General features: G+C 40.9%; 1 long non-coding RNA gene across 1 annotated transcript; it reads right to left on the reverse strand.

Moving 5' to 3' along the window:
- Positions 1–841: 841 nt before the first annotated feature.
- Positions 842–8,856, reverse strand: LOC128413804 (uncharacterized). The gene is made up of 3 exons (XR_008330467.1): positions 8,777–8,856; positions 1,426–1,541; positions 842–1,010 (listed from the first exon to the last, which is right to left on the reverse strand). It is a non-coding gene; the product is annotated as an uncharacterized LOC128413804 (long non-coding RNA).
- Between the last annotated feature and the right edge of the window lie 16,512 nt (positions 8,857–25,368).

Genomic DNA, 25,368 nt, shown 5'->3' on the forward strand with positions numbered 1-25,368 from the left:
GACAGCCGCCCCCCCCCAAAGAAACCCCAACCCCATCAGACCCCTGCCTAAAAATAACAGGACAATGAGAAGTGTGGGTGAGCCCTCTGTTGTGTATTCAGTGGTCTGTGTTTGCCTGAGCTTGAGTCTAGACTAAGGATTCTGAGCCCCTGTGTTCTGATTCGATACATGATATCCAATCATGTACCATTATCAGGTTTTGGGCTACTGGCATTGGCTCTTAAACTCTGAGTTACGATTTGCAGGTTTAGACAGCCAATCACATTGAGAGTGGGAGTGGTCCAAGCCTTTAGAAATACATATAAGCAGTTGCTTTGCCCCTGTTGTTCAGTTCTGTTAGCTCAATAAAGTCTCTTACTGTGATTACTGTGTCTCACCTCACACAAACCCATATACTCTTCACCCTCTGTCTGGCCCTGAGACTTTCCACCAGGCTACACCCCTGCTCAGCTACACCCCTACTTCATACCCTCCTTGAGAGCTTCGGGTCTTCCTCCTCATACGAATCCACTTGCATGGAAGGGGGAAGGAGGATCACATGTTCCTGACCTGCCCCCTGTATTGCATCATTGTTGCCTGATTGACATGCCTCTCACATGTTTCAAGGGTAACTTTTGCCATGTGGCAAAATGTAAGCCTTTCAAATCCTGATCTCTCAAAGCTCTCAGTTGCATGAGGAGCCTGCATGCTTACAGCAAGATCCCCACTTGCAGAAGTCACCCTTATCAAGGTGCACAGATCGGGCAATGGTGACACGACAGAGGGGAGTGGTGCCCCACTCTCTTCCCTCATGCGATTGCAGGTGCACAAGGGGGGAAAGCTGAATAAGGCCAATGCCATGCTAATTCATCTGGATTTATTGGGAATCACAAAGGCCACAAGAGTCTCCATACTAAATGTTCCACTACAATTGCAGCAGATGGGTGAAATCGTATCCCAAATGCTCCCCAGTGTCTGGAAGCAGCAGTTCACGGTCTCTTAACATGGAGTTTTACCAGCTGTTTTGGAGGCTGTGTAGAGATAGGGAAGCTGTTGAATCCTCTGGCAGGCAGACTTTGGGGGTTTCCTATATTCCAACATAGATGTCCAAAGTTGCACAAAGTTAACTGAGCAAAGATTTCTACTTCTGAATCTACAGCACATGCTCTGTGCTGACGAATCATTTTCCAGGCTCCATGATAGCAGATCATTATTATTAGACAAGATGTATTAAGGAAGCACTTAGATTTTCAGAGAACAGATTTCTCATCCTACTGCATTATATTGCAATGCAGCAACAGAGACCATTCTGGAATTGTGGTAACACTTGCTAGGTAAACAGAGTATAGTAGTACTGTATTAGGTTTCATCTGAGAGTGTTTTAATGGTACCGCCTCACATACCATCTGTTTGAATGATTTAAAACTCTATACTGGGCTGGCTTACCTTATGACACCCTGAGATGAATTGACTACAAGTTCAGTGAAGGGGAGATATCTATATCCATCCTCTGGCAATCAGCCCCATTGTCCACAATCTTGCCATATACAATACAGCAGAGCCTGGGAATAAAAACAGAAGAAGGACCCTGTTAGTTCATACCAAAGACATATCTAATCCAATGTTCTGTTTCTGACTGTGGCCCGCTAGATGCCTCGGGGAAGCAAAACATTCCTCCTCTGTTGCCTGCTATTTAGATGTAGGCTTATAGGTAAAAATTAATATAGGGCAGGAAACCTGTAACCCTCAACTCCCATCACATTTGAGTCCTGGCCATGCAGCCTGTGGCTGATGTGAACTGGAGTCTGAAGGTCAACTGGTTCCCCACCCTGTCAGTCGACCTATATCCCATTAATTAATTTAAAAGTCATTTAATATGGTGGTTATCACCACATCTGGTGGCACTGTATCCCATGTATCCATTAGGGATTGGGTGAAGATTTGCTTTTTGTGGCTGTTGCTGTTCTGTTATGAACCTACCACCAAGCAGTTGCCAATGTTCTGCAGAATTACTCAACTGTGATCATAACATCTCTGCCTGCATGCTTTGCAACTTTCCATGGAGAATCATTGCATTGGTGCTGAATACTCAGGTACACTGGGGTTGTCAGCCATTAGCAGTGCTACCAAACTCCTGTTCTATAGTGGCAGTGACAGATGTCATGGCAGTGATGACCAGAAGGAGAAAGGCTGCAGGGAGCCAACAAGCCCATCACCTGCAGTACCTCCTGCTGTAGGCATATGTAGCAGCAGAAGCAGCTGTATGGATGAAGTAATGCTCCATTTACAACTCAGTCATCTGTCTCCTTCACCTGCTCACTCAAGAAGGCATGCAGGTGTGTTATGCAGCAGGCAAGGATGGACTGATAAGATCACTGCAGAGAGAATGTACAGGAGGGTCCGTGACTATCCTGCTTCAGTGAGGTTGCGCAAGTGCAACGTCTGGAGTCAGAAGTGACAGCCTTAACATTCAATACTGAGTAGCATTGAAGGCTCAGCTGCAAAATACTGCATCTTGGTGCGATATATTTTTTTAAGTCACACATGTTTGAAACTAGCATATAGAGTTGGCAGGCTCTCACTCAGAGACCCAATTGTCACTTCAAGGCTGCAACCATCTTATGCAAGCTTCCCTAGAGATGATCCCACTGAACTCTATGAGCCCGAGTAAACAAGCTTGGAGTATCAAATTGTCATTTTAATTTCCCCCTCACGTGCAACCACACTGATTTGCCACTTTTACAAAATGGAACCTCCAGGTTTAGAGGCACAGGGCCACTGAATAACAAGTCTTGGGAACAAGCAGCAGACGAGGTCTGCTGCTTCCAGGAACCACTGGCCAGCTTCTGAGAAGTATCTGGCTGGTCACTGCAAGCAACAGAATGCTAGACTAGCAGGGCCTTTGAACTGATCCAGCTGGGCTTTTCTGATGGCAACTAGAAGCCTTTCTTAGTCTCTCTTTGAATTTCAAGAAAAACCTGAATTTGTGTGTGTTATGGCTCCCTTAATTAATTCCAAAGCTCCGCTCCATGCTTCTCTCCCGATATTAGCCAAATCATGCCCCACTGTTAGCCAGTAACTAAGGCCGCCATCACAAAAATTAGAGGACTAGGCCACCCTGCAATGCTAACACTGCTTCTGAGCCTCCAACAGACACTGTCCATATATCATTTACTAGATTTGAATGAACTGTAGGGGTTGGCCTCATGCAAGGGGACAAAATCCTTAAAGCTCCATGTAATCCTTTTTTTAATCCAAACTGCTCAAGACGAATCATTTGGGGACTATGGTTTCGATGTAAAGTATAAATGCCAGCCACATAAATCATAGATGATACGTAACCCTCTTCAGGCTGCATTTGTGAGGCCTCCAACAATTTGCCAGCAGATGGAACTAAAAAGCAGAGAGTGTTTCCTTCAAGGAACGTTATGCATCTGGTCATCTTATGCATAAAGACTTGGGAGGCAGGTGCCCTTCGGTCTGTTTGTTTTAAAAATTCAGCTTCTTGCCCATCAGGGTGCTTTTGTGTGAAATACCTTATTCAGATCATAGGTTCATATTTTATAGGGAAGAAACCCAGGCTCTATACTTCAAGGGTACAGAGGATCCACAGCTATACTCTGCATAGATAAGGTCCCAAGCCTAGTTAGTCAGCACCTCTGGCTAAAGCATCTCATATTTCAGGGCCAGGGAAAAATTCTGCCGGAAATCCTGGAGAGCTACAGTTGGAGAAGTTACTGGGCAAGATATATCAGTGATCTAATTTAGCATAAGCCAGCTTCTTACAGTCATAACCATGTTGTTCCATTAATATATAAACTTTTGGCTCTGCTGATAAGTGACAAGTTAATGCTACAGTCCTAAACACACAGACATGCACACACCTTCTTAAATTAGCACTGCGATTCTGAGTACGCACACTTGAAGTCATAGGATAAGACTAAGTTAATCAATTGTCCAGAGTGGCTCCCGAAATATAAAGGGAATATTTGCTCCATAGTATTAGGTTAATAACAGTTTCACTGGCATGGTTTCCCTCAGAGAACCTTGAGAATTGTATTTTGGTAGAGGCGCTGAAGATTCTCTGTTAGAAATCCCTAGTCTCCCTACCCTTTGCAGAACTACAGAACTACACCAAATATTTCACTGTAGGCATGGGCTCCATCAACACAGCTGATTTTATGTCAGCGTTTAGATTCATTAAGTTGACGTCAATAGACCACTGCAGCCAAGCCCCTTTTTAAGCATGAGATGTCAAGAGCTTCCATTGAAGCCACATCCTTATTGTTCCCAGTCATAATGCTTGAGTAACAAAGGCCAAACGTGCAGGTGGGATCCAAGTGGGTGGGATTTGTATATCAAATGCCTAGAAGTGTTGCCGGACAAAGTGCCTTGTCTTACATTGAATGGCTTTTCGTACATAATTTCACCCTTGCAAAATGTCTCATGAGTCAATTCAAGTGCTATGCATAAATCTCAGCATGGTTCTGACGTGAATCATTTCCCCCTACTATCCAATATTAAACTCAGCACTTAAGGCAGGGAGTGGCGGAATAACATTTTATTGAAAACAGTTTGCACCTTGGCAAATAAATTACATGTTCCAAATTACATACTGAAGAAGCCTGTTCCCCCACACCTAGCTCTGGTACATGGTTTTAGCCTATCATTGGGATTCCTTGCCCTGCTGCCTAACTGATTTGCTTAACTGATCAGGATGTTGTGGAGATTCATCACGTATGGATGGAGGTAGAATTCAAACATATCTTCATCTAGAATAAACAGGAGTGGCATGTCCCATTTCACTGCCAGAGGTAAAACAGTAATGTGCTGCTATGCTGCCACAGAAGCCTCCCTTATCTGGTGGTGCCCGCAAAGCAGAGGCAATGGCAACAGATTCTGGCAAGATCTCATGAGATTTCACAAGCTCTCACGGGCCAGCCCTGAGCAGAAGCAACATATAATGGTCATTTGCAGAGATGTATCACTCTGAAATATAACTACCCCAGTGCCTAGTAGCTATTAGAAGATACTCAGTCCACACCGAGATCCAGCTTGGCTGTGCATTACATTGGGAATGGGGGTCTTGAGAGTGCTGCTCACATATCCTAAGCTCAGTGTAGGCAGGCTTCTCCCAAAGTTAAAGTCATCAGGTACTTGCTAAAAAAATCCTCTAGGTTTCTGCTCCCTCATCAAACTTTGTTGTTGTTGTTCTTTAATCATTTAGTCGTGTCCGACTCTTCATGACCCCATGGACCAGAGCATGCCAGGCACTCCTGTCTTCCACTGCCTCCCGCAGTTTGGTCAAACTCATGTTGGTAGCTTCGAGAACACTGTCCAACCATCTCGTCCTCTGTCGTCTCCTTCTCCTTGTGCCTTCCATCTTTCCCAACATCAGGGTCTTTTCCAGGGAGTCTTCTCTTCTCATGAGGTGGCCAAAGTATTGGAGCCTCAGCTTCACGATCTGTCCTTCTAGTGAGCACTCAGGGCTGATTTCCTTAAGAATGGAGAGGTTTGATCTTCTTGCAGTCCATGGGACTCTCAAGAGTCTCCTCCAACACCATAATTCAAAAGCATCAATTCCTCGGCAATCAGCCTTCTTTATGGTCCAGCTCTCACTTCCATACATCACTACTGGGAAAACCATAGCTTTAACTATACGGACCTTTGTTGGCAAGGTGATGCCTCTGCTTTGTCATTGCTTTTCTCCCAAGAAGCAGGCATCTTTTAATTTTGTGACTGCTTTCACCATCTGCAGTGATCATGGAGCCCAAGAAAGTAAAATCTCTCACTGCCTCCATTTCTTCCCCTTCTATTTGCCAGGAGGTGATGGGCCCAGTGGCCATGATCTTCGTTTTTTTGATGTTGAGCTTCAGACCATATTTTGCGCTCTCCTCTTTCACCCTCATTAAAAGGTTCTTTAATTCCTCCTCACTTTCTGCCATCAAGGTTGTGTCATCTGCATATCTGAGGTTGTTGATATTTTTTCCGGCAATCTTAATTCCGGCTTGGGATTCATCCAGCCCAGCCTTTCGCATGATGAATTCTGCATATAATTTAAATAAGCAGGGAGACAATATACAGCCTTGTCGTGGCTTGCCAGTTCCTGCTCCAGGTGGATCATGTTTGGTCAAAACTCTCCACTATGACCTGTCCATCTTGGGTGCCCTGCACGGCATAGTTCATAGCTTCTGAGTTATTCGAGCCCCTTCGTGATCCATGAAGTGGCTTATCAACCTACAAGACCTAAAATTGACTTATTAACAGATTGACTGAAATTGGATTAAGAGCTCTTGAAACCTGTTTCCCCTCTTATTTGTGGTAAGCTGATGGTGGAATGCACCCAAAAGCCTGGGATAACCATTGTCTGACAAATCCCTCTGCAAACAAACCAGAGGAAATGCTCAATAAACAGGTAATCTGGAAGAGGCATGCATCATTAAAACTGAAGGGTTTATATATTTACATTCTTATCCATACATCCATTATTTAAAAAAGAAGCCTCCCTATTCATAGGGGAAGTTTATTGGGAGGGTAGCCTAGCCATCTCCCTTTTTCCTTAAGGGAATTTTGGTGCCAAATGCCACCTGCCAACTGTTTGGAGAGTTTCTGAGCCAGCCCTGGACCCCTAGCAGAACATCTATTGCTGGTGTGAGACCGGTGGCACCCACAACCTCCCTGCAAGACAGTTTAACTAAGAACTTGCCCCAAGTTCTCTGAGTGTCCCAGGTAGGGATGTGCAGAATAGAACCTCCCCATGGAATATATCTAGTCTTATCAAAATACTTTGGGCTTCCCTCAACATTTTTTTTGAGTGGAATTCTCCTCAAAATTTCACTTTTGGTGGGGACTCTACCACACGCCACTGCAGGAAAACTATTTGCCTGCCCTGTATTTAAAAGTTAGCATGTTATTGTACACCTTTTAAAAGATCCTTTTTTAGGCTCACGTGAAGCAAAAAATAAAATCCTTATTCCCCCCCTTTAAGGTACTTGCTTGAGGAAAGCTGGTTACATCTGGGTCCCCCCCCATTGCATTCTCAGTGCTTTTGTATTGACAAATGCACTCCATTGGCACCTTATTTGTTTTTTTATTGGATGCAGAAGCTTGTGTTGCGTCCCCATTCCCACTGCATGTTGATGTCAGACAAATTTACATGGATGATTACTCCCTTAGCATGCTTATCCATCATCATAATGGCAAGATGTCACCATCCCAGCAAACTCAAAGAGATCACCCAAATTCTCTCAGTTTGTCTAAAGGGTGCATTAACCTTCAGAGCTTGATTTATTCTTTATTTACACAACTTCAGTCTCCCAGGTGCGTGCTGTATGTTTTTACCTCACCTTTGTCTTTGAAGCAGGTGAGTTTTCATTGTTACTAATACCTCATTTATCCTGAGCAGCTGGAATATGTCATTATAAACCATATCAGCCTGCCACCATTTTGTTTTCAGGCCAAAGAACCACCCATCCCTTTCCTCTTCAATTCTAATAAATAAAATAATAATAATAATAATAATAATAATGGTGTTATTATTAAGTCTCTAAGCAGCAAGCTCAGCACTTATCCAGGGTTCGGTTTCCTTGAAATGAAGGTCAGTAGAGACTGTGGTCTTTTTAGGGTATATGGCTTTATTTATACAACCTGAGCATAAGATGAAGGGGTCCATGGCATTAACACCCCAGCATCTAGTTTTACCCTAGTATCTGTCCTCTTTTGCATCTGCCTTTCACTCCTCATTAGAACTCTGTTCTCTGATATTTAATCTCCTATGTACATCAATTTTTGTTTTGGACAGAGTAACATTTAGATGAGGAATGTTCCTTGCTGCCCCTCCCCAAATCTATCACACAGACACACAGTTCCAACCTCATATTTGGGCTGTATGCGCAGACTACATTAATCACTTGCTAGCTGCATCCCACTGATATGACCAGATGAAGGTACCATAATACTAAATCAGGTCGTTGATCTATCTAGCTCACTTTTGTCTTGCTGTGGCTTTCAGTGCCGTGAACATTGTCAGCCCTGCAACTTGAGAATTTTTGAACTAAAGGACAGAATCTGGGACCTTTTGGCTGTGGGTACGTTTTGCACATGCAGGCTATCTTTATAATGAAAGGGGTACGACAGAAAAAGGCAATCTGGTGGCTATATTCAGGACCTTGGACACTTCCATGCTGTCACTATTTTTGCAGGTGTGATTCAGTGGCACACACACACACATTCAAGCTGTGCCGTTAAAGTGGATCCCACAGTCCTGCACATCAAACTTGCTCACTAAACAGGTTTTCTGGAAGCACCCCGAGACAAAATTTGTTAAGCAAACTTTTCTCTGCCCACCACCATCTCAGATAGCCTCAGATTTATGGCTTTGCCTGCTTGGATATTGTAGCTGGGCTTTTATATCATTTATAACAGAATGACATATTCATAAGAGAAAACTCTTGATTTATCTGCTTTTTAGTCTGTTGTACTTCCATTGGTTCTCTAATGAGTCACCACTGTTGCTTGCCAAAATTATGTTGTTAATACCCATCGCTTGGAGTTAATTCAGATTATTGGCTACTGAATGAAAGTGGGTTGAATTTATCAGTGCCCTTTACCAGATAATTTCTAGTTATATGTTGTCTCTAAAAATATAAATTGCTCTTTTAAATGCTTACTTGTGAAGAGTACTTCAGGCATAACTTGTAAGATGTATGCTGCTCTGTCTTGTTTGAGTCAAAATAGTGATATTAGTTGAATAGAAATCCCCGCAAACACACAAATTCCTTGTCTTTTTAATTCTTACCTTTTTCTGTGCCATTGTTTCCTCTGGTTTGTCCTTCTTTGTCTCTACATGGATCTGTTACATGAGTGATCCAAGCCTTTCAGGGATCCCATACTGAACAGGATGACATCACAATGCTACCTAGTCAATCATATTAGGCTACACAGTGATATCACAGAGGTGGGGTGAAAACAAACCTAATCAGCCTTGCCTGTCTCAAGGGGCTGTTGTCACAGTGAAGGAAAGGTGAAATATAAATGTAATAAAACAAGTTATGATAAATAATAGTTAGATATGCTACTCCATGAATATATTTCTCTTCCTCATGATTGAGAAACTAGTGGATTAGACATAACCATGACTGATAGGTGTATCAAGGGCTATTAGCCATTTTCGGTAACAGAATCTTCCCTGTTTCAGAGGCAGTATACTTGAACACTAGCAACTGGGAACGGGCAAAAAACAGAGATTGTTTTCATCCCATTCTTGTGGTCTTCTCAGAAGCAACTGGTTAGTCAAAATTGGGAAAAGGACGTTGGGCTAGATAGACCTTTGGTCTGATCAAGATGCAGGGCTGAACTCAGGCAGTAGTTGGGTGGGGTGTTCTTGTTAAGTTGTGGGTGAACATACCAGACGACACAGCGATTCTTCAAACAGCTCTTGTTTATTCACAGGCCAGAACAGAACTGAACTGTAGGGTTCAGCCAGCCTGCTTATATAGAGCTCAGTACCACGCAACTGTAAGAACTTTCTGTAACTATCCAATCACTGAACGTCACTTTCAATCCCTTATTTGCATATGCGGACCCAAGTGAAAACTATCTACAGTATCCCCCTGCTGGCCCAGGGTGAGAACTTCAGTACATAACAGTTCTTGACTTTATATTTCACTGCAATGTCTATTTTGCATGTGTTCGTCCAATAATAAAGTAGAATTACTGAGTGAGTTGGAAACACATATAAATAACCATAGACATCTTCTGAAGAGCAGCAGTGAATATGACATTAATCATTATTATGTGGCAAACAAATGCTGCTGTGTAATGACCATGCAGACTATTAGGTAAAACAAAAAGTGTTCTGGAGCTTTTGAATTGTATCTCTCTCTCCCCGCCCCCAGAGGAGAGCACTTAGGTCAAGAGTGAAATTTGATAGTTAACATAGGAAGCCTGTGGATACCATCAAAATATACCTGAATGTTAAAAGAACAGCAGGTTACATTTTTTACCCAAAGTGTGGTTTAGTCCAGGTGGTATCTTAATTTTGTGAGGGGTTTTTTTAAAGTCTCCTTACTGGGTCAAAAGCCTTCAATAGAGGCAGAAGTGAGCATTTAAATAAGAGTGGTCAATAGAGGAAGCTTTTTATCAAGTAAAATGCTGTTTTGTACTATGTCTTGAAGTGTGGAATCAAATTCATTCTCATTTCATTTTCCTAATGCTCAGTAAGGTTTTGCAGCTCAGGAGCACAATACAGTGGTACCTTGGTTTACGAATTTAATCCATTCCGGAAGTCCATTCTTAAACCAAAACCATTCTTAAACTGAGGCACGATTTCCCTAGTGAGGCCTCCCGCTGTCGGTGCCCTTCCACTATTTGGCTTCCGTTCTTAGACCAAGGTAAAGTTCGCAAAGTGGGACACTACTTCCGGTTTTGTGGAGTTCGTAAACTGAATAGTTTGTAAATAGGGCTGTTCTTAAACCGAGGTACCACTGTATCTCAAGGACTGCCTCTTTCCATAGGAACCTACCTGGAACCTGAGATCACCACCTGAGGTCCTTCTTCATGTGCCTCCTCCAAGAGATATCTGGAGGGTGGCAACACGAGCGTGGGCCTTTTCTTTAGTGGCTTCCCTGCCATTACACATCTTTAGACACTAGGTGAATATATTCCTCTTCAACCAGGCCTTGGGCTGATCAATGTCAGGTACCCTTTTAAATGTGTTGTGGGAGGGGGGAATTATTGGTTTGTTTTTGGTCTTATTTTTATTAAGTATTTTGTTGGGGGGGTTGTATTGTAATTTTTTTGTTGTGAACCGCCCTGAGATCTACAGATAAAGGGTGGTATACAAATTTAATAATAATAATAATAATAATAATAATAATAATAATAATAATAATACTACAATGGCATGTATTTCCTCATCGTCATCTTGTTGAAGCAAACTTCACCAGCCTGGTGCCCTCAAATGGCTGTCTGGTGGCGGATGGGAACTGTCTTCTAAAACACATGGAGGGCACCAGGTTGGCAAAAACTGTCAAAAAGCTCTCCTACAGGCAACATATAAGTTTTCTCTTTGCTTGAATGGAGGATGCCATGGAAGGCTGAGGGCACAACTGGGCAGATTAGGATCTAGTTTGGGGTCCCCCCTAATAGAATCTCAAACTTAGCTGGAGCCAAGTTGAAAATAGCACCTTAGAAAGAATCGCAGACATACACCTAAAATTAGAGCTAATCTGAGTTGGGATCCAACAACAACTGGAGAGCTAAAGGTGTCCCATCACTGTACTAGAGGCTGCCTTTTGCTTTTAAAAACAAGGAAAAACACAAGAGAAGAGTGGCAAACAGCTGTGAATATCATGTAGTTTGATCACAAGAAACAATGTTTAGTTTCATTTGCTTGTGCATTTGGCGAAGTGTCATTGGGACTTCCCCAAAGTGTTCTTGGTATGTTTTGTTTTTGCATTAAATGTCGCCTGTCATTTGGAAGGCGTCTTCCATCTGAGTCGCTTTATAATTTGTTCATACAGTCGACAGCCCTGGAGATAACAGAAAAGCTCCATTTGTGTCTGTCTAACTGCTGAGTAATTTCCTCTGAAGAAGAGCCTTCCTGTTCAAAATGTGAATGGATTCAGCACGGAGCAGCACATTTAAGAAAGTTTTGACACCTGATGGTTTGGGCTTCTCATATTTTCCTCTCAAAAACTCAAGAACCCAATGCATTATCTCAAAATACGTGGGACAGGAGCTCCCAGTTTTGCTATGAATGAAACTTATGGCAATTCTAGTGCACAACGGAATGCCAGTAAGAAAATGAATGGAGGATATCAGTTATGCAGAGCTTCCACAGGGCTATGGGTTGGTTAGAGATGCTCCCAAAATTCTTCTCATCCAGATTTCTTCCTGGATTATGGCATTCCAAATTAGCTGGCCTTATTTCCAGAGTTGGATCCAGATCTAGAGGGCAACCCATACCTCCTTAGCACCAGGCAGTGGGGGGTTGGATTGGGTCAACGTGTCCTTCCACACTGCCCTGCCAGTCTCCACTAGCACAGAGCTCCCCCTTTCATCCCACCAAATAGATGAGCAGTCAAAAATACCACTGGCAGGACCCTCACTAGTGGAAGTCAACAGAAAGTCCCACTGGATCCTGAGCCAGTCCTAATGTTGCCACATGATCTGATTTAGGCCTGATCATTGTTCCATTAAGTTCTGCCACAATTGTGTTCCTGTTATTTCCAGCTAACACAGATTCCTGAGTATGCACATTTTCCTGCAATTTCGAGTTCCTTCCATTCATGCATGCACCCTGGCCCCCCGGTCCCGCATTCTACATTGTTAATAGGCATGCACAACAAATAAAGTACTGCAACAACAACCAGAAAAAAGCAACCTTAATGTAGACATGATTGCATCAAAGTTCTTTTTCTTGGGTGTTTGACATCTGCACTTCAGCATATTAAGAGACTGCAAAAAGAATCGTGATAAGACAGGTATTCAAATCGGTACTATTTTTCTAGAATAAGAGGTGCTGGAACTCACAATGAACACCTCCCTTGTTTTCTTAGAATGGCAATGGCTCCCACCTGAGAGGTGCCAGAACTGAGTTCCTGTGAGCTCTCCCTGAAAAAAGCCCTGTATACAACCACACCTTTTGTTTGCAGAGCATATTGCTCACTGGGGAGGCAGAAAGACCACACAAATGAAATGGAAGCAGCAGTTACAAGTTGCTCTGCATGCTCCAATTCCAAATGTAATTTTAGAAATTATCCAAGTTAAATCAGAATTCAGGAGCAGTGCAAAACAGGAGAGAGCAAACCCATGGAAAGATAACACAATAGGGGGAATTTTCTCATCCTTAGGCATGGGGGGGCACCTAACATCAAGTATTGCTGTCACTTAGGGAGCAGGCAGGAGCAAGTTTTTAAAGATTACTCAGGAATTTTAACAGGTCTCATTTAACTGAGCACGTTTCACAGCACTATCCTGTGTCTGTCTACTCAGGAGTAAGTCCAACATGCATCATATACATTTTAAATCAAATTATTCTACTAACAAGTCTTCCTGGCTGTGAACGTAACCACCAAGAAGCCCTTGTAATATTCTAGATCGGGGTGGCGAACCCTTTGAGGGTCAGAGGGTTGAATTCACCTTGGATAACCCCATGGGGGGGCTGCATGCCAACAGTTTGTGTGACCTCCCTACATTCTTGCACACATGCACATAGACATACATAAAGGTAAAGGTGACCCCTGACCATTAGGTCCAGTCGTGACCGACTCTGGGGTTGCGGTGCTCATCTCGCTTTATTGGCCGAGGGAGCCGGCGTACAGCTTCCCGGTCATGTGGCCAGCATGACTGAGCTGCTTCTGGCGAACCAGAGCAGAGCACGGAAATGCCATTTACCTTCCTGCCAGAGTGGTGCCTATTTATCTACTTGCACTTTGATGTGCTTTCGAACTGCTAGGTTGGCAGGAGCAGGGACTGAGGAACGGGAGCTCACCCCGTCGCGGGGATTTGAACTGCCGACCTTCTGACTGGCAAGTCCTAGGCTCTGTGCTTTAACCCACAGCGCCACCCACATCCCTATAGACATACATACCCCCCCATTAGCCATGTAGGTCAGCTGAGGGAGGGGGGAAACTATCTCCCCTCCTCACATCAAATTATCCTCTCCCCCTTCTCTTTATCCTTCACACATTGCTCGGGAAATCTGCACATTCCTCTAATTTCTCATCTGTGACAAAATGGCTCCTTTCCACATTAATTGTCATATAATTTAGGGCAGTAAATCCCCACCTTCTAAAAATGACATTTTAATCTCACTCCTAATTTGTTTGTTATCGAATCCCAATAAAGCAGTACATGAACTGATGGGGAGAATCTTCCATCTGGCTTTCTCTATAAAGAAAAATACAAACCCAAATAGAGCTTGATTTTTTCTCAGAGATAAGAACACATAGCAAATATGAATTTATTCCAAATAACTTCATTGCTAACCACGTTGTAGGAATGCTGCTCTAAATCTCAACAAGAAGTGAGTCTCCTGCTCTCCTATTCCATTAAAAATACAAATAATTCTCATATATTACATACATTATGTGTTATTATATACATTATTATACATTTAATCTTACAGGCATGCATATACTCCAGGTTTCTTAAAAGTAACTAGCACATACACTGATAAATGCAATATAAATCCAACAATGCATAGAACTGCATAAAATGCATATAATAATAATAATAATAATAATAATAATAATACCCCTCCCATCTTGCTGGGTTTCCAACAAAATATTAATATACAACACTCCGTCAAACATTAAAAGCTTCCCTAAAATTATGTTGTGGAAATATAGTACAGCATGGGGTTTCATATATATATATATATATATATATATATATATATATAGTCATATTTTTATTCTTACAGTGGTACCTCGGGTTACATACGCTTCAGGTTACATACGCTTCAGGTTACTTACGCTTCAGGTTACAGACTCTGCTAACCCAGAAATAGTACCTCAGGTTAAGAACTTTGCTTCAGGATGAGAGCAGAAATCGGACTCCGGCGGTGCAGCAGCAGCAGGAGGCCCCATTAGCTAAAGTGGTGCTTCAGGTTAAGAACAGTTTCAGGTTATGTACGGACCTCTGGAACGAATTAAGTACTTAACCTGAGGTACTACTGTATTGCTATTTTTGTAGAAAAAGAGGTGCCAGAACTCACCATGAACACCTACCTCATTCTCCTAGAATGGCAATGGTGCCCACCTGAGAGGTGCTAGAACTGTGTTCTGGCTGAAAAAAAGCCATTATTGTTGTTGTCATTATTATTTCAATTTATTTATTGTCTTTTATCAAAAGATCCCAGGACAGTGTACAATAATAAAAACATAATACAGAGCAGGCTTTTATCTTTTAAAAGCCAGTGTATGAGTGGCTCAGACATAAGCAGGCACTCGAGACTGGTGATGGTTCAATGCAGGCAAAGCTTAAGTTGGTCCAGAACTGCCAAATTCCATGTGGAAATCTATTTAAAACAGATTCCTCCTCCATTCTGAGGCAGAAAAAACTCTTATCAGCTTCTCTTGAAATTATCCCATGATGAAATCCTCTGAAACTGCCTAAAAACATTGCTTATGTTGAAGTTTGGTAGCCTCTCAACAGAAAGAAAAACAAACAAACTGAAAATTCTGGAGGCTCATAGAAAACTGCCCTACAGGAACTATATTTCCAGTATCTTTGAGAATTTTCAGGTTGCTTTCCACTGGGAGTCACAGCTTTTATTTTTGTTAAGTGAATCTTCTTGAGATTGCCTGGTGCTCCCCCATCTTCTTCCCAGGCTCAGATTTCCTACTGAAATGGAACCATGACTGTACATATTGTCTGGACCTGACTATCGAGGCAGGCAAAATGGATGGCCATTTGGCTAGATTATCCGAATGAAATGTGTGCCTTAGTCACACTAGACCCTGGAAAATTTGCCAGGATTAAGGCTTGCCTTCCTCTTTTCCAGCTTTGAGTCAAAAGCATTATTACATTTGTGTGTGGAGTGAATATCTGCTGTATTCATTATTGCTATTATTTATTTGCCTGTTTTTCACCAGCTCCTGGGGAAATTGTTCATTTTGAGGGGTCACAGAGTTGCTTCCAAATGTGAGCTTTGTAGGGGAGCAGCTGCAGTTTGCAGGGAGGGGTGGAACCAGCCCACAACACCCCTCATACCTTATTTCAATGGCTGGGGGGGGGGACTATACAATACCTTTTGAGCTCTTGTTTAGCCAACTTGGGGGGCTTCCTGTTCAGCAAGTCTCCTTTCCTCCATCTCCTAAGCCTGGTAAACTTGCTCCTTAAGCAAATGTAACCTTAGGTTTCTCAACTGCAAAAGCTGATAGGCAGATAGAAATATCCCAATGAGTTCCATCTTCTTGAATGAGCAAAAATTGAAACCTAATTTGGCTCATGAATTAGAAAATTGCATCCTCAGCTTCTGATATATTTCTGATAACTTCCCTCTTACTGGTCTTTAGCTCACAGCATTTGGGGATATAATTCTGTACACCATGAAAGAAAAGGACCTGTACCTTATTTTTATTAAACGGTCACAGTTCCCTTTTGACATCCAGACTAAATTCAATCACAACGAGGTTATATTTAGCTTTCAGAACGTCACCACTTTGGTAATTGCTGGAGTAAAGAAAAGATAAATATAAGAGAGAATTAATAAGATGGATTTCTTAAGCCAAAACCTTTATACAGCAAGCGAGATAGTGAGTTGGAATCTCTTTATTATTTTCCTTTCTCTCCCCTTATGAGACATCTAACGAGAGTAATATTACCACCTGAGACGAAAATGACATTATATTTGAGTAATACGTATAAGCCATTTAAATGCAATCATCCCACTATTGGAACATAATTTAAACACAAATGGGAAAAAATGTTTTGTGGGAATAATCCATACCAAATGGATGAAAATGAATATAGAATATTGTTAGATTTGCATATATACACAGAATATGCTGGGAGTTAGCTTTCTAACTAACATCCTCAAGAGAGTTCTTTGGCTTCAGTAATAGGTCTGTCAAATCTCACCAGTGGGGAATCTGCCCCATTATTTAATTTAGTAGTTATGCTTTTACCAATATTTTTTTTTAAATGAAATGGGCCAAACCCTGATTCACAAGTTACTGGTGTTGGGTTTTTACTGGAGGCACACAAGGTTACTTATACCCAACAACTATTTCTCTGTGGCAGCTGTTTCTTCTGGGCTGGATCTTTATAATGTCTGCGGAACAGAACTGTAGAATGGATGAACCATTCTCACCCCTGCTGTGTTCCTGTAAGAGTTCCTACACATATCCTACAGTAATACAAATCAGCATCATGTACACAAGTTTGGAAATTTTTTTGCTGGTTTGGAGGATCCACAAGAACACAAGACTGGACACAACACTGGAAGCTGCCTCATACAGAGCCGACCCATTAGTTCATCTAATTCATATGTTCAAAGATGACCTCCAAGTGGTATTGGACTACTATTATCACCATCCCATTGACCATGCTGGCTGGGGATTCTGAGAGTTGTAATTCAACAACATCTGGAGGGCACCATGTTAGTTACCCCTGTTCTGCATTGGTTCTCTGTGGCTCTCCAGGCATTCAGACAGAGAATATTTCAAGCCAACCTGGAGATGCTGGGACTGAACCTGAGACCTTCTACATGTAGAGTTGAGTTATAGCCCTTCCCAGGACTGTTTCAATCATGTCACCACAGCTAGGGAAGTCAACTTGGGTCCTCCAGCAGAGGAGGAAGCCCATCTGGGGGACATTTCCCCTCAAATGTCAAATGGGGACAATATACTACTAGCTCTTCAAACTCTTCCAATTAAGGCTATGTAGGAAAAGGGAAATCTTACGTTTAAGGGCTCTGTTGGAGGGGGGGGCCTCCCCTACACATAGAAAACTAACATGTCAAGGAGAAGAGTTTAGATCTTCTTAATGGATTTGTGGGGGAGGGATAATGCAGTTCCTTGCTGGTGCATGAAGTAGTAGAATTGCGGAGAAAAAAACAATTATCCTGCTAATTTGCTAAATGTATATATACCCTGGCCTTCACAATGCGAGCTGTTTACATCAACACCATTCAGCACGGTTGTGAGCATTTTCACTTAGAGTCATAGAGACAGCAAACTGGTCAATATAATTAAACATTTATTGGTTTACAAAGTGACCTGTGAACTGCAGGCATCTTCCTGATAAAGTACATCCCACTGTAATATATAAACACAAAATTAAGTATTAAACTATGCTCCTGTCTGGAGTTCAAGCAGCAAGTGCAAATACAAGCATAATTAGGGGTTGACTCTGCTTCTGCTGACTTTCCCTGCTCCCGAGAGCATAAAGATTGCACAATGTAAGGAATGCAAACTCCCATCACCTCCTTAGGACACTGCTTTAAATCTCTTCTCTGGTTACTGCCCTTCCTTTTACTGGAGGATTTTATCTTACACTGTTATTAAAAAAACATGTTGCTCATTGAAGTAAATGTACTGTATTTAAGTCTTGTATAAACACACAGTTTGGATGGACTAAATGTGTAGTTAGGGATTTTAAGGCATACTCAATTAAGCACACATTTAGGCATGTGGATTATTTTCACAATAGCCTCTGATAGTTCCCAAAGAGCACTTATAATATGCAGTGAATATAGTTTTCGTTTTATGGGTTATTGATCCAATGGATCCTTTGAGTCCTCAATGCTTACCCCGTCAATGAGGTCACAATACACTACACAGATGCCCAGAATCACTGTTAATTCTACCAAATGAACCAGCACCAATGCAAAACAGTTGTTGTGTTGTTGTCACGGAATAAATCATCACCATAAAGGAAATAAAGAAAACCGGAAGTTATGGTAAGTGGGTCTGATCTGAAACTACCACCAGTTTTCAGGAACATATCCAGCAGTATCGGGGGGGGGGGGGAGTGCTGTTTCAATGGCCTTTTATTTTGTACTGGTTTAGTTTTTTTATCATCTCTCTCTTGTGTTCATGCTTCCCCTATGAAATCATCACATAACTAAAAATGATTGGCCATGTAGCATAGTGATGCCATTATGTTTGCTGTGTGTTCCCTGATTGGCTGGGATAACCCATATGATCAATCTATTGTCTTCACATTCAATTGTCTTAATTTACCTTCAGTGGTATCATCATGTAGCCAAATCGTAATGGCTATGTAGTGCAGCAATAGCTACTCATTCACTACATAATCCTCATTTGGCTGGGACACAGACATACCCAACATTCACACACATGAATAATCTTGGAAAGAAAGGGTAGCAGTAACTGTGACAGAAGAAATGATGCCACGGCGATTGTAAAGCAAGGACTAAGGCAAAAGAAAAAGAGAAAGAAAAGCAGTGAAAAGAGGGTACATTTGCACAGTCAAATGGCTTTTAGGGAGATATTTCAACACACCCAAATCACTATTTCTCACACACACACACACACACACACACACACACACACACACATTGAAACTGGAGAATATTTGGTACAGTCCTAATGTCATATGCAATGTCACATAAATTTGTTTCATTTTTAAAAAAACTCCCATCAATTTTCGGGCTTTATTGTGAATGCAATGCCTATATTTTAGCAGAATTTGAGAGATATTATTAATTTTTCTCTGAATTGTCTGCTATTGACATCAAACCATATCACTTTGCAGAGAAACACAAGCAATAAAAGATTCCTGTCCCAAGGAGCTTGCTTCCACATTGACTACGTAACATCTCACCCACTGAAATCAATAAGGCTTAAACATGCTGAATTTCAGCTCAAGTGTACGTTGCACTTTTTGAAATGTATCTCTTGGGATTCTTCAAAATAAAGTTGATGTACAAAATTCTAGACACATTGCTAAGGAGGTGGGGTGGACTCTCCAAGCTTTGCATTGACTTTGCATTGACTTGAAAATTGACGACTGTATGGTTTTTGAGATTATAGTCACTTCACATGAACAAGCTCACCACCTTTTAGAAACTGCTAAACAAACAAAAGTGAAGTTGTTATAATGCACCTGTGTGGCTCCAATGAATTTGTCCAGAATGGCGGAAGCAGAATAACATCGGCAGCAGCAACCTCAAATCTTGACTATCCCTTGAGGCCCATCTGGGCCTGGCTAGGCCCAACTTGACCACCAACTTGAGTAAACATTGGAGCAGCCATGCTGGGCCAAAATGGATGACAATTGAAAAGTGAGCTGCTTGGAACCTTTGCTAAATCACAGTGACACATTTTGGCACCTTAGGTCTCAGGGATAAGGTGCTAAAGAAAACAACAATGGGCACGTCAACAAATGTGAAATTATAACATTACTGGGTTGTTTTAAAGACTATGCAAGAATGTGAATAACTGCCAAAAAGCAGTGATTTTATTTACGCTTTTCCTTAGTTAGATTATGGTCGGCCTTTAGCAACTTCTGTCATGGGTTTGCTTAAGTGAAGAATTTGAGGGGAAAGATGGAAAAACCTGATCCTGTCACTGATCAATATAAAATATTTCACAGACTCGTTTTTCTCTCCTCCTTTTTAGCCCTTGGTCACACACCAAGAAAAATGGAGATTTGTCCTAAAACCTGCTCCAACCATAATGCTGTGAAAATGGAGATGAAACTAACACCAATTGGCTCCTTCAGATGGAGGATGAATGACACCTTGTTTAGAGACGAAGAAGTGACAAAGAAGGCCCAAAAAACTTTGAGAGACTATTTTGAGATAAATATGAATACTAGTGTTGAAAAAAGAATAATCTGGGACGCAAGCAAAGCGGTTATGAGAGGGTTTCTGATACAACAGAATGCAATAAAGAAGAGAACTCAAAATGAGAAAAAAGATAAAATTTGGAGAAAATAAAAGAAGGTGAGAAGAAATTGAGAGCGAAACCAAAGTCACAAGAGATTCTGAGAGAAATAAAGTTACATCAAGTACAATACATGAAAATAATGAACCAGGAAATAGAATGGAAAATTAAACAGATGAGACAAAAGACATTTGAATCGGCTAATAAATGTGGGAAATTGTTAGCTTGGCAAATGAAAAAAAGACAAAAACTTAACACTATTACAAACTTGGAAGTGGAAGGAAAGAATATACAGAATCCAGTGGAGATTAGAAAATGTTTCCAGAGGTATTTCAAACAACTTTATACACAAGAGCCACAGAAAGAAATTGATATAGATCAATTCTTGAAAATAAATGGACTACAAAAAATCTCTCAAGAAAATAAGTTAATGCTGAACCATGAAATAACAGGAGGTAGAAGGTGCCATTCAGAATATGCAATTGGGTAAATCTCCAGGACCGGACGGCCTAACTTCAAGATATTATCGATCCTTGAAAGATTGGATAATACAACCATTAAAGGAAGTTTGTAATGGAATTTTGGAAGGGAAAAAAGCACCAGAGTCGTGGAAGGAAGCTTACTTTACACTTATACCGAAAACTGAGTCTGAGAAGACACAACTTAAGAATTACCCCCCCCCATATCTCTGCTTAATGTGGATTACAAAATTTTTGCAGATATTCTAGCTAAAAGACTAAAAAAAGTACTAGTGGAGGAGATACATAAAGACCAAGCAGGCAGACATCTGTCTGACAAGACGAGAAATATAATTAATATTTTAGAAAAACTACAAGTGAACATCAATACTAAAGCAGTTTTGATATTTGTAGATGCGGAGAAAGCCTTTGACAATATTTCTTGGAGTTTTATGAAGAAGAATCTTCAGGGGGTGGGGGTTGGTCAAGGTTTTGGAAATGGTATAGGTGCAATTTATTCAGAACAAAAGGCTAAACTAATTGTTAATAACGTGGTGACGGAGGAATTTAAGATAGAGAAAGGGACACGACAAGGTTGCCCAATTTCCCCACTGCTTTTTATTTTGGTCCTGGAGGTTCTCTTAAATATGATCAGAAGGGACCAATTGGTTAAAGGTATACAAGTCGGAGCCAAACAGTACAAATTGAAAGCATTTGCAGATGATTTAGTACTGACATTACAGGAACCAGAATCTAGTACTAAAAGAGTATTGGATTTGATTCAAGAATTTGGTCAGGTTGCAGGATTCAAGTTGAACAAGTTAAAAACTAAGGTTCTAGAGAAAAATCTAACACCGATTGAGAAAGAGAGGTTTCAGAAGGAGACAGGTTTAGCACTGGTCAAGAAAGTAAAATACCTGGGGGTTAATATGACTGCTAAGAACCTGAATTTATTTAAAGATATCTACGAAAAATGTTGGTCAGAAGTGAAAAAGGATTTAGAAATATGGTCAAATTTGAAGCTTTCCTTGCTAGGCCATATTGCTGATATAAAAATGAATGTATTGCCAAGAATGTTGTTTTTGTTTCAATCATTGCAAATTTTGGACAAAATGGACTGTTTCAAGAAGTGGCAGAGAGATATTTCTAGATTTGTCTGGCAGGGCAAGAAGCCGAGAATAAAATTTAAAATATTAACTGATGCAAAGGAAAGAGGTGGATTTGCCCTGCCGGACCTTAAACTTTATTATGAATCAGCTGCATTTTGCTGGCTGAAAGATTGGCTGCTTCTTGAGAACACAGACATTTTGGATTTAGAAGGTTTCAATAATGTATTTGGGTGGCATGCATATTTGTGGTATGATAAGGTCAAAGCACATAAAGCATTTAAAAATCATATTGTCAGGAAAGCATTGTTTAATGTCTGGATAAGATATAAAGATCTATTTGAAAATAAAACCCCAAGGTGGTTATCACCGATGGAAGCGAAGGCTCAGAAAAAGCTCAATATGGAGGCCAAATGGAACAAGAAGGGGATAAATTGAAACTGCAGAGCTTTGAGAAACTAAAAGACAAAGTGCGATATTGGCTTCATTATTATCAAATAAGGGAGGCTTACAATTTGGACAAGAAAATTGGTTTCCGGGTGGAAAAATCAAAATTGGAAACAGAACTGTTAGATCCCAAAACTAAGATATTATCAAGAATGTATAACTTGTTGTTGAAATGGAATACTCAGGATGAAACGGTGAAATCTGCTATGATAAAATGGGCACAAGATGTCGGACATAACATTATGTTGGCTGACTGGGAACAGTTATGGACCACAGGTATGAAATTTACGGCATGTAATGCCTTAAGAGAGAATATTATAAAAATGATATACAGGTGGTACATGACACCAGTCAAGCTTGCAAAAATCTATCATCTGCCCAATAATAAATGTTGGAAATGTAAAGAAAATGAAGGTACATTCTTTCACCTTTGGTGGACGTGCCCAAAGATTAAGGCTTTCTGGGAGATGATCTATAATGAAATGAAAAAGGTATTTAAATATACCTTTCTGAAGAAACCAGAGGCCTTTCTCCTGGGCATGGTCGGCCAATTGGTGCCAAAGAAGGATAGAACTTTCTTTATGTATGCTACAACAGCAGCAAGAATACTCATTGCAAAGTATTGGAAGACACAAGATCTACCCACCCTGGAAGAATGGCAGATGAAGGTGATGGACTATATGGAACTGGCGGAGATGACTGGCAGAATCCGAGACCAGGGAGAAGAGTCGGTGGAAGAAGATATATAAAGACTACTTACAGAAATACTGTAAAATTAATGAATGTTAGAATGATGCCGGAATGAAGTTAAGTGGTTTTAGCAGTAATGTTATAAAGGAATATGTAAAAATGGATTGTTAACAGGTGAGAATGTAAAGTTGTAATATATTAAGATAAAAGATTAAGATAGAAACAAAGAGGGAAAGGATTTGCTGAATTAACGAACTGAACTGGAATACAAAAAAGGGAGGTGTGAGGAGGTCAGGGAAACAAGTAAATGAAAGATAAGATATGGAAAGATTGATTTATTTTTAATTGTTTTTACTTTTTCTGTATTTTGTATTTTTTGCTTCTTCTTTTCTTTTTCTTTTTCTTACTTTTGTAACTTTTTCTGAAACTTTAATAAATATCATTTTAAAAAAAGAGAAACCATTTTAGTAATTGAAGGTCTTAATTTTATTCAGAAGGCATGGCTTCATGATACTCATTGACATCAGAGAAAACCTCAAGGGGCTCAACATCTGTGTGCTTGCTGTTGTTCGGGGGCACGTCAGATTCACATCACTGAACAACGCAAGCAGATAAAATGTTCAGAAACACACCTGCCGCTAACCAATTTCCATGAGATGGTATCTCTGCCGAGTTGCCCATGCCAGTTGATTTCAGTCCACCTCAACAACACAAAGCTGCATTTCTGCTACACAGGAAGCTCATGGATTATCCTGACACAGTGGTGCTGCTTCTTGACAACTTGTGGCAGTTGCTCAAGAGTTCATGGATGCCAAGAGACAGGTGCATAGCTTGAATAGTGCAACCAGAATTTTCCCAAGGTAAAATAGTTGGGCTTGAGACATGGGGAGGAATTCAATATTGCACTAAGGTGATCGGTCTGTCAGGGCAAGCATTTTGGCTTACTAGATGGAATAAGCCCACCCTCTCATCCCTCCACAAATTGTTCTGGGGGGGGGGGATTCTTACTGTTGGAGAAAAGGAAATGCATTTAATCCTCTTGTGTGCTTCTAGCTAATACATATGTTACTTTAAAACACACATGTCTAGTGATCTAGCCACCCCCTGCTTATAGCTTCTTTGTCTAAGTTAACTCCACCCCTAAAAGATGAGACATTTTGTTGTTTTATTCTCCCAAGAGATTGGGAGATGTCTGCTATTTTTCTCTCTCTAATCACTCATTCTGTAAATAGTTCCTGCATGAATAAAGCCATTGAACTCCAGCAACTGTGATTATTCAAATCTAATTCAACCAAGCTGCAAGGTTTGCTAACACTTCCAACCGACCTCATTCACAGTTGTTGCTGCCACCAGTTCACGAACAATGCATAATTGATTGCTTTTCTTCCCATTTGCATTGTGTTGCATTGACATCAACGGAGTAGAATAATGCAATGTCAATGTAACTTAATTAATTTGCATATGGAATTAATTTACATACTAAATTAATTTAGTTGCATTGACATTATGTAAAGTACATCATTTCATCACAGTGGACAACAAGACAAATAATGTTTTTGGCAGAGAAGAAACTGAAGCGGAAGGGAAACAGCGTTGCATGTGACAAATACAGGTTGGAACAAAAAATGATGCCTTCTTACATCCCTATGCACCACAAACAATTCTGAAGGACTGTTCAGCATAATCTCTGTGCAAGCTTTTTTTTGCAAGCAAATCAGGATGAATGCTCAATAAACAGGTAACCTGGAGAAGACTGCTCTCTTAGGCAGAGCCTGTGTTTTGCCATACAAATACACACAAACACAAACACACACACTGTGCATGGCTACTATAGACACTTGAGAAAGAAGAATAATCCACTGTCACCACTTTCACATTATGTGCAAAACAGCCTTTCAACAAGATAACCACTGTGTATTTTCAGGTCACAGAGGGAGCAAGGCAGGCAGAGAACGAACAGGAGAATCATATCCTTTTTCTCTCCTGTAAGGTAAAAAACAACCCCTGACAGGGTGAAGAGACAAGATGACAGCCCGTAAGAGACAACATTAGCACATTACTATTTTAGACTGCTATTTGATTTTGATACCATTCCTATTTTACTCTTAGAATGGTATGTCTAAAGATGATGGTTGTCCTGGATGTCAGGTGAGGCTGTCAATTCCTGTTCTCTCCAGGTCATCCCTGGACATCTGGCAACCCTATCTTAATGTCACTGCAATCATGCTTTGCTGGTTTGCTACATCCCTCAAATGAACTGTGCTCCAGATGATATTTAAAGGTCATCGCCGAGGACTGCTCTCTCTCTCTCTTACCCTTGACTAA

This window comes from Podarcis raffonei, chromosome 5, assembly GCF_027172205.1.
Source record: "Podarcis raffonei isolate rPodRaf1 chromosome 5, rPodRaf1.pri, whole genome shotgun sequence".
Lineage (NCBI taxonomy): Eukaryota > Metazoa > Chordata > Lepidosauria > Squamata > Lacertidae > Podarcis > Podarcis raffonei.